Source organism: Halichoerus grypus, chromosome 7, assembly GCF_964656455.1.
Source record: "Halichoerus grypus chromosome 7, mHalGry1.hap1.1, whole genome shotgun sequence".
NCBI lineage: Eukaryota > Metazoa > Chordata > Mammalia > Carnivora > Phocidae > Halichoerus > Halichoerus grypus.
The window spans coordinates 107,849,657-107,862,881 of NC_135718.1; the positions used below are offsets into that span (position 1 = coordinate 107,849,657).

General features: G+C 49.9%; 1 pseudogene across 1 annotated transcript in view; it reads right to left on the bottom strand.

Moving 5' to 3' along the window:
• The window catches only part of LOC118553777 (large ribosomal subunit protein eL29-like), a 105,527-nt pseudogene that overhangs the window by 42,804 nt on the left and 49,498 nt on the right, over positions 1-13,225 (bottom strand). The window lies entirely within an intron of this gene.

The window sequence follows — 13,225 nt, forward strand, 5'->3', positions numbered from 1 at the left end:
GGCTGCCTGATTACATGGAGTCAGGTCAAGAGAGAAACTGTCCTCGAGGAAATGAATGTTCTCCCAACACTGTGAGGGTGCTGATGGCATGAGGTGAGAGAACTTGGGGGAGGGTCATAGCTGAGCTCCCCATGCATCTAGAATCCTCTAGAAGGCTGGAGGGGGGCATGCCCATGGCAGGCACTTTCTAAAAGTTATACTTTGAAGTTAAATTTGGTAATGTTTAAACCCATGTTTAATGAGGCTTCAGGAAAGCATGCACCTCCTTCTTCGTTGGCAGGATGCTAAGCTTGCTGGAATCATCTCTGCTACAGCTACAGAAACAGCCGCTGAGCACAGAGAACTTGCTCTGCAACAGCCCCGGGCGGTCTGGGGACCCCACCCCGGGGACCACACAAAGGGACAAGCACACACACCCAGATCTTCCAAGCAGCCTCTAGGTTCCAGGACAGTGATGCTTCCAGATTGATTTTGACCACCCAAGTGCCAGGTGTCCCGTTTTCACTTCTTTCAATTTCCCGGAGTCCATGAGAGATCCGTCCATGTGATTGCCTGCTTACGGATGAAGAACAGGAGGCCGAGGGAGGCCACCGGCCTGGCCCAAACTCACAGTCCCCTGATGAATACGGTGTCACCCCCCTCCCCAGGGCATCCTGGGTGCCTATAACGTCCTCGGCAAGGGCTTCAGTAAGTGCGCATGTGGTGAAGGACAGAAGACAGGCTCAGGGACCAAGCCAGTTGATGTGATTCATCGTTCAAATCCCTCCCACTTGATCACAGCTTCTGTAGTTGAAAAGCCAGAACAGCAATTTCAGCTTGTTCACTGAAGACCCAAGAAATTGGTGTCCGCAGCTCCTCTGCTTTAGTTCTAGAGCTGCATAAGGCAATTATCATTTCATGCCCTAAACTAAACAATCAAGTCTACAGTTATAAATACCCACGTTACAAGGGATAAGCCCCAGCCCACGGGAAAGACAAGTATCTACAGGACAGCTGTACGGAGCCTTGGGATTTATCTCCCAGGTCACCCCAGGCTTCCCACAACAGCATGGTAGAGAAAGAGGAAACCAAAATGTTCCCGCCCTGCCTTGTTACTTGTCATTACACCCAGCAGACGACCGAGGGAACGATGTTGGGCCAAACTTGGAAGACCAGGAGGAAAGCCCCAGGGTGGCGTTGGCACAACTCAGGGCAACCTGTTTCAGACAAAACATTCTGCTTCTGAAACTCCCTTGGCCCTCGAGCGTGGCACAGTTCCTCTGAACCTTTTAGAAACCATTTTAGCGCACGCGGTGGAGGCAAGGAGTGGCATTCTTTAAGGAGCCTGTCTTTGTGTTGGCGGCCACACCAAAATAAGATGGGCAGAAAATGGAGGTCTTGCCAGAATGTTTTCCAGACAAAAACTTAAAGGAAAAGAAGGTCCCAGAAGACACATGAGACACTGACAATAACAAAAAGGCCATCATCAATTCTAATACAAATATACCAGATATTCCTCTACTTTGTTGGAGACCTGGTTCAGGTCCTACCACCTGCAGGCAGGCTCTTGTAGCAACACTAGCATCTAAGCTCTCTCCTGCCTTTGACCTCATCTGAAGTTTTTTTTATATATTTTTTTAAAGATTTTTTTAAAATTTTATTTATTTGACAGAGAGAGAGACAGCTAGAGAGGGAACACAAGCAGGGGGAGTGGGAGAGGGAGAAGCAGGCTCCTGGCCGAGCAGGGAGCACAACGCGGGGCTCGATCCCAGGACCCTGGGATCATGACCTGAGCCGAAGGCAGATGCTCAATGACTGAGCCACCCAGGCGCCCCTCATCTGAAGTTTTTATCATGTGTAGAATATACCACAGTGTCCAAAACAATCCATTCTTAAATTTGATTGAACTTCACTCTGATACCCAGCTTGGGGTCAGGGACTACATTGTTCTGTGAAAAGAATGATAATGCCTAGCAAGCACTATCTTTAGATCCAGGCAAGAGATCCCTTTCAAGGGATAATCCCATATCCTCCCTTCTAGAACATTAGGTAGCCAGGACCCCATCCCAGGTGTGTCTTCCCTGGGTGGACCATGTTGCCAGTCCATGGAATGGCCAACGGGCAGCCACCTGCAGGAGGTCTGCTCAGATGCAGAGCTGGGCGTCCACATGCCTGTACTGAGAGCTTTTATGGCCCCAGAGCCTTTCTTCTCACCTGGGCAGAAACGGGGGGTGGGCTGCCAGCTGGGCACCAGGAACCACCTCCCCATGCCACCACATGCTAGTATGGAGTTCCAATGAGGCCAAGAATTCTACATTTTGAACTGGGCTTTCCAGCCTCTGGTGCTCTGAGGAGCTTAAAAGGCACTGAGATAGGGGTGCTGATGGGCGGTTGCCTGGCTTGGAGTGGGCGGGGCCAGGAAGGGTTTCCCAGCATAAGGAATGTGGGCCTCCAGTGGATCTCTTTCTCTGGGCCCCACACATGTTGGAGGCAGCCCGGGTATGTGCCAGCTAGTTCAGTCCCTGTTGAACTCTCATCTTGCTATTGCTATCTTGCTATTGCTAAAGCCTATCTGGAGCCAAGAAACGAGTCACCAAAATAATAGAATGCCTAGCTTAAAACCAAAACCATGGGGTAGGCACCCGGCTGGCTCAGTTGGTTAAGTGTCCGACTCTTGATCTCAGTTCAGGTCTTAATCTCAGGGTTGTGAGTTCAAGCCGCTACTTAAAAACAACCAACCAACCAAAACCATGGGGGGCTTTCTGAATAAGTAAGTTATGAAAAAAAAAAAGTGGAAATTGCAAGGCCCTGTAATGAATTCAAAGATTGTTCCAAGATGGAAAGAAACGAGGGAGTTTAAGGCAAAGGGGGTGGTTAGGAGAGAAAGGCAGCTGATTGAACTGAGAATATACCAGGGCTCTGTCTCAAAAACAAATGTGCATGATGTAGAGCAACCGTTCTCTCTGCTGCTACAGTGATTTTAAAGCACACATAACTTCATCCTTTCAGACACTACTAGTTAAAATGTGGGTAAGCGTACACGGTTAGCCTGGACGGACGCTCTCTTCTACATTACCTAAAAGAAAAGATGTACTGAGAAAACTCAGAGGACAAACAAGAGTGCAAGGGAATGTTAGGTTTAATTAAGCAATCTGCTTTTGAAAGGACTCTAGCACAGTAATTGTTGGTACGCAAATATGCCGTGAATTATAAATGACTCATCCGTTCTTTGAAGGAAACAGAACAGGATCTCTTCTTGGAAGGACTTGGGGAGCATTTTGAGTTGTTGAAAGGTAGCAAATTGCATTTTGTGGTCATCAAGCAATAATTACTGTGTCCTTTTAAGCCTAACAACAACAGGTGACATCTGTTGGGTGTTATTACATGCTGGGCCCTTGTGCCTTCCAAACATTTAGCCCTCACTGTAAGCCTACAAAGAATTGGGTACTAGTACTGTGGCCATTTCACAGATGAAGAAACTGAGGCATTTGGTGCCTTGTCCAAATTACCCAGCTACATACTAAGGAAACAAAGATAGGTGCAACATGCTCCGTGCCTTTAAGAGCTTACTGTCTAGTATTTTTTTTAAGGTTGTAAATTTTCTAATTTTATTAATTTGGGCCAGCCTCGGGGTGCCTGTATGGCTCAGTCGGTTAAGCCTCTGACTCTTGGTTTCAGCTTGGGTCGTGATCTCAGGGTTGTGGAATCAAGCCCCGAGTCCAGCTCTGCACTCAGTGGGGAATCTGCTTCTCTCTCTCTCTCCACCCCCAGTCTGTCCCCCCCATGTGTTTTCTCTCTCTCTCTCAAATAAATAAATAAAAATCTTTTTTAAAAAAGTTCAGGCCAGCCTCATCTTCTAGCTGATCTGAATTTCTTAAGTTTCACTAAACTAAAACAATATGAAGTATTTTTCCAAACAATTAACTATTGTCATATATTATCATAGGCATGAGGGGCACACTCAGTGTCTTATGGAATAACCAATCTACACTCAGGAATCAACGCCTGAAGACTGTTCTTATTTCCAGATTGTAGCTTAGTATTTATTATGCCTGAACAATGACAAAAACAGTGATGATTTTGTAACAAAACCTCAGGGAAGCTATTAACAAGTTGGCATTTCTAATTTGTGTGAAAATGCGCATTTTATTGATCCGAGAATTATAGTAATGGTGTTCATTTAATTAAGAATCTGGTACTGCCGAAGGGAAATTTTTTGGTGAAGTTCATAATGTTGCAGACAAGCATGAATGCAAATGCAAAGGAAAACTGGGGAAGTATCTGTATGTCAGCTTATTTTCCTTTGAACCTCTCATTTTACATAGCTCGAGAGCTGTTTCACAAAGGAATTGTATAAATACTTGGTATCACTTTACAAGAGTTTTGATGGCAAATTCATGTCAGTAAGAATTGCACTAGGCTCATAAATAGCCCCAAAGAAAAGTACTTCCAACTTCTGATATCAGCTAAGGAAACTACCTGTGCACTACAAGGCAGGTTAAGATCTAGTGGGTTTTGTTTTTTTTTTCAACAACAGTAAAGCATTGTCACGGTCCTAGCTGTGTGATATGCATTATAAAACCAAAAAAATGAGAAACGTTTGAAGGAGAAGGTCATCCGAGAAAAGCAGAGACTTTGAGAAAAAAATAGCTGGAAACCGGAAGGAGACGAGGCTGGGGAAGGTGGAAGAGGAGACCACCCGCTGTTGGGGGCTGACATCCACACTGGCACCAGGAAACGGCGCTCACCTGTGTGAGGCCAGAGGTCTGGCTATCTCGTGGCTCCAAGAGTGGGCTAGTGGGCGAGCCACGCCATGGCCCAGCCTCCCGAAGCCACCTCACCTCAAGGTCTGGATTCGTTTGTTCACATTAAGCATTTGTTTAGCACTAATTGTGTGCCAGGCGATGGGCTGGGTCAGGGGACACACCCATGAACAGGGAGAGCAGGTCCCTGGCCTCTTGGAGCTGACGTTCTGGTGAGAGGAGACAGTCTATAAACAAGCAGAGAAATAATTGTGAGAGTTGCAGATGGTGATTTGTGCTATGAAGAAAATAAAGCAAGATAAGGGGATATAGGATGATGGAGAGGTAGCGGAGCTATTTAAATGGGTGATTAGAAAGGCCTCTCTGAGGCCTTCCTAATCTTAGCAGGGAAGGAGCCAGCCATGGGAAGCTTGGGGGGTGGGGAGAACACTCCAGACAGAGCAAGTGCCAAGGCCCTGGGGCAGGAGGGAGTTGGATGCATTGAGGACAAGCAAGGAGGTGCCAGTGTAGCTTAACTGTAGAAGGGGAGGGAGTGGGAGATGAGGGTGGAGAAGTCGCAGAGGCCAGATCACGTGGCCTGCTAAGCCACTGCCAGATTCTTGGATTTTCTTCTAAGTTGAATGGGAAGTCATCAGAAAGACCTTAAGCAGGAAAGAGGTGAAACCGATTTACATTTTTTGAATATGACTGTGTGGAGATTGGGTTAGAGGCAGATGACAGGAAGGAGGTGAGTGAAGAGGTGACCAGTCCCGGGCTCCACCTTCTTCCCCCAGAGATGAGAGCGGGAGTGGGTCTGCGGCCTGCTGGGGGGCGGAAGCCTATCCGTGGCTAACGCAAGTCAGAAGGGCAGACTCTCCCTCCTGTCTGTGCAAGTGAGCTCCCCGCAGCCGCTGGAGGAGAAGGGATGGGCAGCATCCGGGCCACTCCTTGGGGCGGGGGGGGGGGGGGGGGGGGGGTGCCGCCGGGCTTCCTGCAGCTTCGACTGAGGGAGTTCTTACAGACGCGTGGCGGTGAGGGATGGCAAACAGACGGCCAGGAGGAGTGGAGGGAGGATAAAGAGGGGGAGGTAGACTCTGGCCTTGCATCTGAACGTGGGTAGGACCCAAGGGGAGGCGAGCAGTGATGGCGGGAGCTTTGGCACCAAGATCTCAAGCAGGGAGGGCTCTGTGACCCTGGCAAGGGGACAGCTTAATGTTTTCTGTCCAAACATCCAAGTTACCCATTTTCCCAGGTGATGCTGTGCGCAGTACAACAACAAACACTTCTTTTTAAAAAATCAGAATGGTATTTAAACATACAAAGAAAACCAGAAAACAAGGACAGTGCCTGAGGGTGTATATAACATATGGGGTAAAGCAAAAGGAATTTGCAAGGACCTCCTTTAAAGTGTAGGGAAAGAGGGCGCCTGGGTGGCTCAGTTGGTTAAGCGACTGCCTTCGGCTCAGGTCATGATCCTGGAGTCCTGGGATCGAGTCCCGCATCGGGCTCCCTGCTCGGCAGGGAGTCTGCTTCTCCCTCTGACCCTCCCCCTCTCATGTGCTCGCTCTCTCTCTCTCTCTCAAATAAATAAATAAAATCTTAAAAAATAAAAAAATTAAAAAAAGATCCTTGATGACCCTCAAAATTTAAAAAAAAAAAATAAATAAAGTGTAGGGAAAGATCCTGAACATTTCCTACAAATTTCCTGGAAATTAATAAAGATGAACACACTTCGCAAATAACCGTCTTTATTCTGGGTGGTGTCCTCATTATTTTATTGTCGCAAACGTTAAGTGTTTACAGAGGTTTTTCGAGCTTCTCCCTTGCGTCAACCCCCAGCTCTGGTTTTCCCAGAAGGGTTCAAGTTCCCGCACCACGAACTGTCTGTCTGTCCCTCCACCACCGAAGTTTGCAGCCTCATCCCGCACGGCAGCGGGGGGAGGTTCGGTCTGGAATGGCTGAAATCCGGGGGGCTGCTTGGAGCACAGGATTGAGGAGCCTGCAGCAGAACCGAGGTGAGAGGGGGAAGGTGGGAAGGGCTCCACGTTAACGCACTGAGGCTCTGGTGTCCCCTCCCGGGCGCTGTGGCCCGTCCACGCGGTCTTGGCGTCCTCCAGCCTGGCACCGTCGCAGACGCCCCGAGTCGTCACGGGGCCAGGGCCACCCTGCGGCCAAATGCGAGAGCCGCCCTCCCCCAGGGGCCTCTGGAGGGCGCTGCTGTGCGCGGGGTGTCCGCCCGGGTGTTGACGCGTGGTGCGCGAGCACTTCTGCCGTTGCTCCCACGTCCCCGTCTCGCAGGCGCCGCGCCGCGGGTCGGACTGCAGGCCGCCTCAGCCACTCACTGAGGCTTGCACGCCTCCGTAGTCAAGCTGGTCACGACCCCTCTCCCGCGAAGAGTTCTTTCCCAGGCGGGGCAGGCGGGCCAGTCCCACTGGGTCACCTGGCAGATCGAGACGCCCCCACCCCCAGCCCAGCCCCCAGCCCAGTGCCCAAACCGAGGGGGTGAGAGGAGCTATTGTGTTTAAATAAGATGAGACGGCGCCGCCAAGGACAGGATGAGTTAGCCTGCGGCCGCAGAATCTCCTCCAGATTCCTGGCCCTCCCCGCAGGGTCTCATTCACCAGGGCAGGGCCTGAGATTCTGCATTGTAAACTCCTGCCCCGGCCCCACCCGCGTGATTCTGACACTTGACTGTCAGGCCACGCGGAAGACTGGCTTAGGGCAAGGCAAAGCTGGAGGTCAGGAGATCCGTGTGAGCTGCACTGTGTGGAAGAGGCCGGGGCCGGCCGGCACCAGGCAGCCCCGGAGAGAGGATGCGGAGCGCGTGGACCCCGAGGACCGCGGAGGGAGCGGGGTTCAGGAAGACGGGCTCTGATTGGTTGGGGGAGGAGAAGAAGCCGGCAGCCGAGGCGGGAGACCCAGAGACTGCTCCCTGGTCGGCTGCAGGCGCCCACCTGCTTTTCCTGGAGGGCCGGCTCCCTCTCCTGCTGGCTCTGGCGGGCTCTGCTCCCCTGCCGCCAGCTGGGGGGGGGGGGGAGGGAATTGGGGGCAGTGAGGGGAAGCGCGAGTGTGGGGGGGACAAGCCAGGGCCCCTCGCTGCGAACGCTCAGGTTACAGCTGTGCCCTGGCCTCCCACAGGGCCTCTCCGTGGTGGCCCCTGCCTGATAAAGTTACCAAATTCGAGGGGTGACAGACTTTTGGAAGAGGACAGAGTGGAAACCATGGCTGACCCCAAGGACTGTCTTTCAAGTCCCAAACTCACTTCGTGGTAATGACTGCACCTGACATTTCCAGAACCCTCTTCTCTTGGGGGATTTAAAAACGCCTCAACTCCGCATGGGCCTCATGGCCCCAGACTTTTTTTTTTTTTTTTAAGATATACACAATGGATTGTCACACATGTGTGTAAAAGTTACTTTTCTTTTTCATCTATTGTATTAAGTCGGGGGAGCGTTCATCTCATTTTATAGACACGGATCATTTCTGGATCTAAATGGCTCTCTAATTTCGGAGATTCTACCTTGACGCTGCTCTTTCCTTACAGAGGTGTCCCTTTTGTATTGATCAAGTACATATACCTGTGCGTGATACCGTGAGCCTTAGAAAACCATTTTACCCAGAGAAGCTCACCTGAGAAATTTACCTTCTGCTGGCTTTGTGTTCAGCCAAAGCACCTGGATTAGGGCCCGCCCACAATGGCAGCCTCTTTTTTACTGCTGATCTCCTCCCCCGGGGGGACCTAGGCTCCACTCAGGGAAGGGGTCCTGAGCCTTCAGCCCCAAGACTTCGTGGAGATGATGAGATCCTTCCACAGAGGAGGTAGGAAATGGGGATTTGGGCCAAAGTGATGATCTTAACTCCCTAGAAAGAAGTATCTTGGGCAGCGTTTGCGTGCTGAGGCTTAATTGGGATCTGCCCTGTCAAGGTAGCCAGAGTGAGGGGAAGAGGGCGTCAGGCAGCAAGCAAGCAAACTGGGTAAGGTGGTGTATTACCAACCTGGCCACAGCGTCGCCAAAAAATGCCGCCTTTTTCTTGCTCACACAGCATGACTTCCAGACAAGCCAAGTGGATCCACCACCCTCCAGAGTGGGAGAGGAAGTCCAGGGAGTTCATCTGCTGCCTCTTCCCTGGCCCCTGTCTCTCACCGGCCAAAGTTGTCCAGCGAGGGTTACGTCCTCACAGTTTTGAGCTGTGTCCCCTAGCCTCTCGGGTGGTCACTGGAGAAGCCAGGCCTCGCGTCCCACAGTTTAAAGGTTTATTCAATTTGGCCTTGCGTTAGGCATGATAAAACACCTAATACAGAAGCCCAGGGTTCACCCAGGGGTCTGAGGAGCAGAAGCCAAGGCAAGGGGACAGGTGGGGCCTGAGCAGACACACACAGAGCTTGGCTCAGCGATAAACAAGGAGTTGGGGATTTTTAAAAGGAAGTTATTCTTTGGTCTTCACACTGAAATTGTGGCCCCGTTAGACCTCCAAATGCCACTTACAACCGATTCCTTCCTCTAGACTCACATCTGTCTTTAGTAACATAAGACAGGGAGAAGAAAGTCCTGGAGAAATTGTGTGTGTGGGGGGGGGAGCGGGATTCAGATATCCTCGCTTCACAAACCCCCCATCTCATTTCTCTGCCATGTTCTAATAGTTACTCTGTGACCTTGTGAGAGTCAACATAATGCATCCAACAAAGGGTCCTTTTGGGAAATCAATGAAATAACGCATAAGCTCTTTAAAAAAAACTGCTGTGCTCTGGTGAGGGGCTATTATTACCACCACCCGCCCCTTCCTGCAGCTCCACCCACCATCCCTCTTGAGACACTGCTGGCTTCTTTCTGGGACGCTCTTGACCTTGGTCCCAGCTGTGTTTCTAGCAAGTCTCCCTCCAGTTTGCTCCTTCAAGCTCATCCATCCCTTGAAACAACCTCTCCTTGGCGCTCTTTTAAGGAGAGTTTTGACGTTTATATTCGGGATCTTTGAGCTATCATGGTTTGCTCGGGCAATGATTTCGCAATTTCACAATAAAAGGAGCTTTCTTTTGAAACAATGAGTAAGCTTTCCACGAGTACTGACATGTCAGGAACCATAACACCTTGCGTGAGAAAAGCTAGTCTTACTGTGTCCTAGAGGCTTTACATTCAGGCTGAAAAGAAGTGCAGGTTGGCTTGTGGGTTTCATGGCTAAGCCCCCTTTCCCCCCCCTTAACGTCCTTTCCTAGGTATTGTCTCATTAGAGCCTCCTGGTAAGCCCTACAGAGTAGGAAGGGCATCTCCATTTTCCAGTGGGGGAAGCAGAGGTTCAGAAAAGCTGACTGATTTGTCCAAGGCCCAAGAGAGCCAGTCTGAGGCCAGGCAAAACAAGAAACTGTGTCTTCTAGTTCCAAGGATTTTCTATGAAACACTGCTGCCATCTGTTTTGGCCTGTCCTCCTTCCCTCTAGTCTTGATTTTTCACACCAACTCCCTTCTGCGGGGAGTATCCTGGCTTCGGCCAGGTGCGTGTGTTCTGGGTAACACGATTCCTTGACCTCATCAGCTGCGAGGGATTAACAAGGCCAGCCTCTTCTTTGAGCTCATTGGAGGCCTAACCCATGTTCCCTGGCTGGCTGAGGGAGACTTGCAATGCCATGACCTGCCCCAGAGTTCAGACCAGAAGAAAGACCTGGGCCTCTCGCAGTTCAAGCTCATGCTTTGGGGCTCCCCTTGGGATGGGGGTACCTGAGCCTCACCCTCCACCCCCGTCCCCTGAGACACAGTGGCCAGACTGCGTAACTAGAGGTCTTTTATTGTGCTGACTGTTGTCCTGCTGACTTCTGTTCTGAGAGGACTGTGCAGGGCGGTGGTATTTTGAGAGGGGATGTCGGGGGATGGAGTGGAGTGAGCAGGGGGTGGGGGCTGGAGAGGCAGAAAAGGAGATTGAGAGAGGAACTTGGGAGAAAGCAGAGATGCCAACGGGGATGGGATGTAGCTCCCTGTTGTCCATTTACCCCCTTTTGTTTCCTTGTGAAAGGTGCCCTCAAACTTATGTTACTAATTGGTGCTTTGGGAGCTGATGGTGTGCACGTGTGCAGGTGGGCGTGCTCACAGCAGAAGTGGGATGGCACTAGTTGGGCATGAGATTAAAACAAGGGCAGCCCTTGGGGCTCCTGGGTGACTCAGTCGGTTAAGCATCTGCCTTCATGATCCCAGGGTCCCAGGATTAAGCCCGGCATTGGGCTCCTTGCTCAGAGGGGAGCCTCTTCTCCCTCTGCTCTTCCCCCTGCTTGTGCCCTCTCTCTCTTTCAAACGCTCCTAGTCACATGCAGGTCACAAAATGCTGGCCTACATCATCAGGGCATCAGTCTCTGAATCTGAAGATACATGTTCATCAAGAATAAAGGAGGCTTTATATCAATTCCAAATCATCCCTCTTTTAACTCAACTTTAAATCCATTTCTCCTGGTTTGACTCAAGTTGAATCCTTGCCAGTGTCCCAAACTTTGACTCGCAAAATCCAGAACTGTAGAAAAAGGAGCAGCTGGGGAAAGAAGATGTGGTCAGAGTCCAGCAGCCTTGGAAAATGCATGACTGTTACAGAGGCTAGGGCTGGGGCCATAGGAAGGAGTACTATGGGTCTGCAGGAAAGACAGTGAATGATTCGCACTTGGTGAGCATGGGGAAAGTCAGAAATAGCTGGCTTTTCCAGTGGTAGAAGTTCTTCTTCTTTTTTTTTTTTTTTTTTTTTAAGATTTATTTATTTGAGAGCGAGAGCGAGAGAGCATGGGGGGGCAGAGGGAGAGGGAGAGCTTTTTTTTTTAGGGCATTCTTTTTATTTTTTTTATTATGTTAATCACCATACATTACCTCATTAGGTTTTTTTTTTGTTTTTGTTTTTTATATTTTGTTTATTTGACAGAGAGAGACACAGCGAGAGAGGGAACACACGCAGGGGGAGTGGGAGAGGGAGAAGCAGGCTTCTCGTGGAGCATGGAGCCTGATGTGGGGCTTGATCCCGGGACGCTGGGATCATGACCTGAGCTGAAGGCAGACGCTTAATGACTGAGCCACCCAGGCGCCCCACCTCATTAGTTTTTGAGGTAGTGTTCCATGATTCATTGTTTGCGTATAACACCCAGTGCTCCATGCAGTATGTGCCCTCTTTAATACCCATCACCAGGCTAACCCATCCCCCCACTCCTCTCCCCTCTAGAACCCTCCAACCAAACATCCAGTTTGTTTCTCAGAGTCTATAGTCTCTCATGGTTCGTCTCCCCCTCCGATTTCCCCCCCTTACTTTTCCCTTCCTGCTATCTTCTTTTTTTTTTTTAACATAATGTATTATTTGTTTCAAAGGTACAGGTCTGTGATTCAACAGTCTTACACAATTCACAGTGCTCACCATAGCACACACCCTTCCCAATGTCCATCACCCAGCCACCCCGTCCCTCCCACCCCCACCACTCCAGCAACCCTCAGTTTGTTTCCTGAGATTAAGAATTCCTCATATCAGTGAGGTCATATGATACATGTCTTTCTCTGATTGACTTATTTCGCTCAGCATAATACGAGAGGGAGAGCTTTTTTAAGCAGACTCCCCGCTAAGCATGGAGCTCCATGCGGGGCTCGATCTCACGACTCCAGATCACGACCTGAGCCGAAATCAAGAGTCAGATGCTCAACTGAGCCGCCCAGACACCGCCCCACCCTCAGTGGTGTAAGTTCTGATGTTGAGAGACACAAGTCTGAAGAAGCAGCAACACTGACCACAATATGGAACAATGGCTGTCGTCATTAGTTAGCATGTGTCCAAAATTTGCCAGTCACCATTTCATCTCCCAGCCCCCTTCTGCCTCACATGCAAATCCATCTTCTGTCTCTGGGCAATGGCCAGACCTACGCCCATACCTACTTTCTCAGCTGTGAAGGGCTTGCTTGCTTGTTAACCTAGCCCCTCCTTTTTGAGCTAAGGGTGTTTTGTGCAGAAACACACCAAGTGCTTGTCTTGGTCCTTTCAGCTGTTATAACAAAATGCCACAACTGGGTGGCTTTTAAACAACAGAAAATTATTTCTTACATTCTGGAGGCTGAAAGTCTGAGGTCAGGATACTGGCATGCTGGGGTGAGGGCGTCTTCCAGGTCACAAACAGAAGTTTGTGGAAGGGGCTAGGGAGCTCTGTGGGCTCCTTTTATTATAGGGGCACTAACCCCAATCACCTGGGCTCTGCCCTCATGACCTAATCCCCTCCCAGAGGCCCCCCACTTCCTAATACCATCACATTGGGCATTAGGATTTAGCATATGAATTTGGGAGGCAGGTGGTCACAGTCAGACCATAGCAGTGCTACAGTTCATAAAACTTACTAGTGTCAGCCTCCATTTAGGGCCCCACTAGGTTCTTAGGGGTAACTAGGTTCTTAGGGTATGTGTTTTTAAAGATGCAAATATTTATCCATATTCACATATGTGCATATGTCGGACATTTACAAATCAAAGGCAGGGAAGGTAACTCTTAAATGACAATAACATAGCTCTT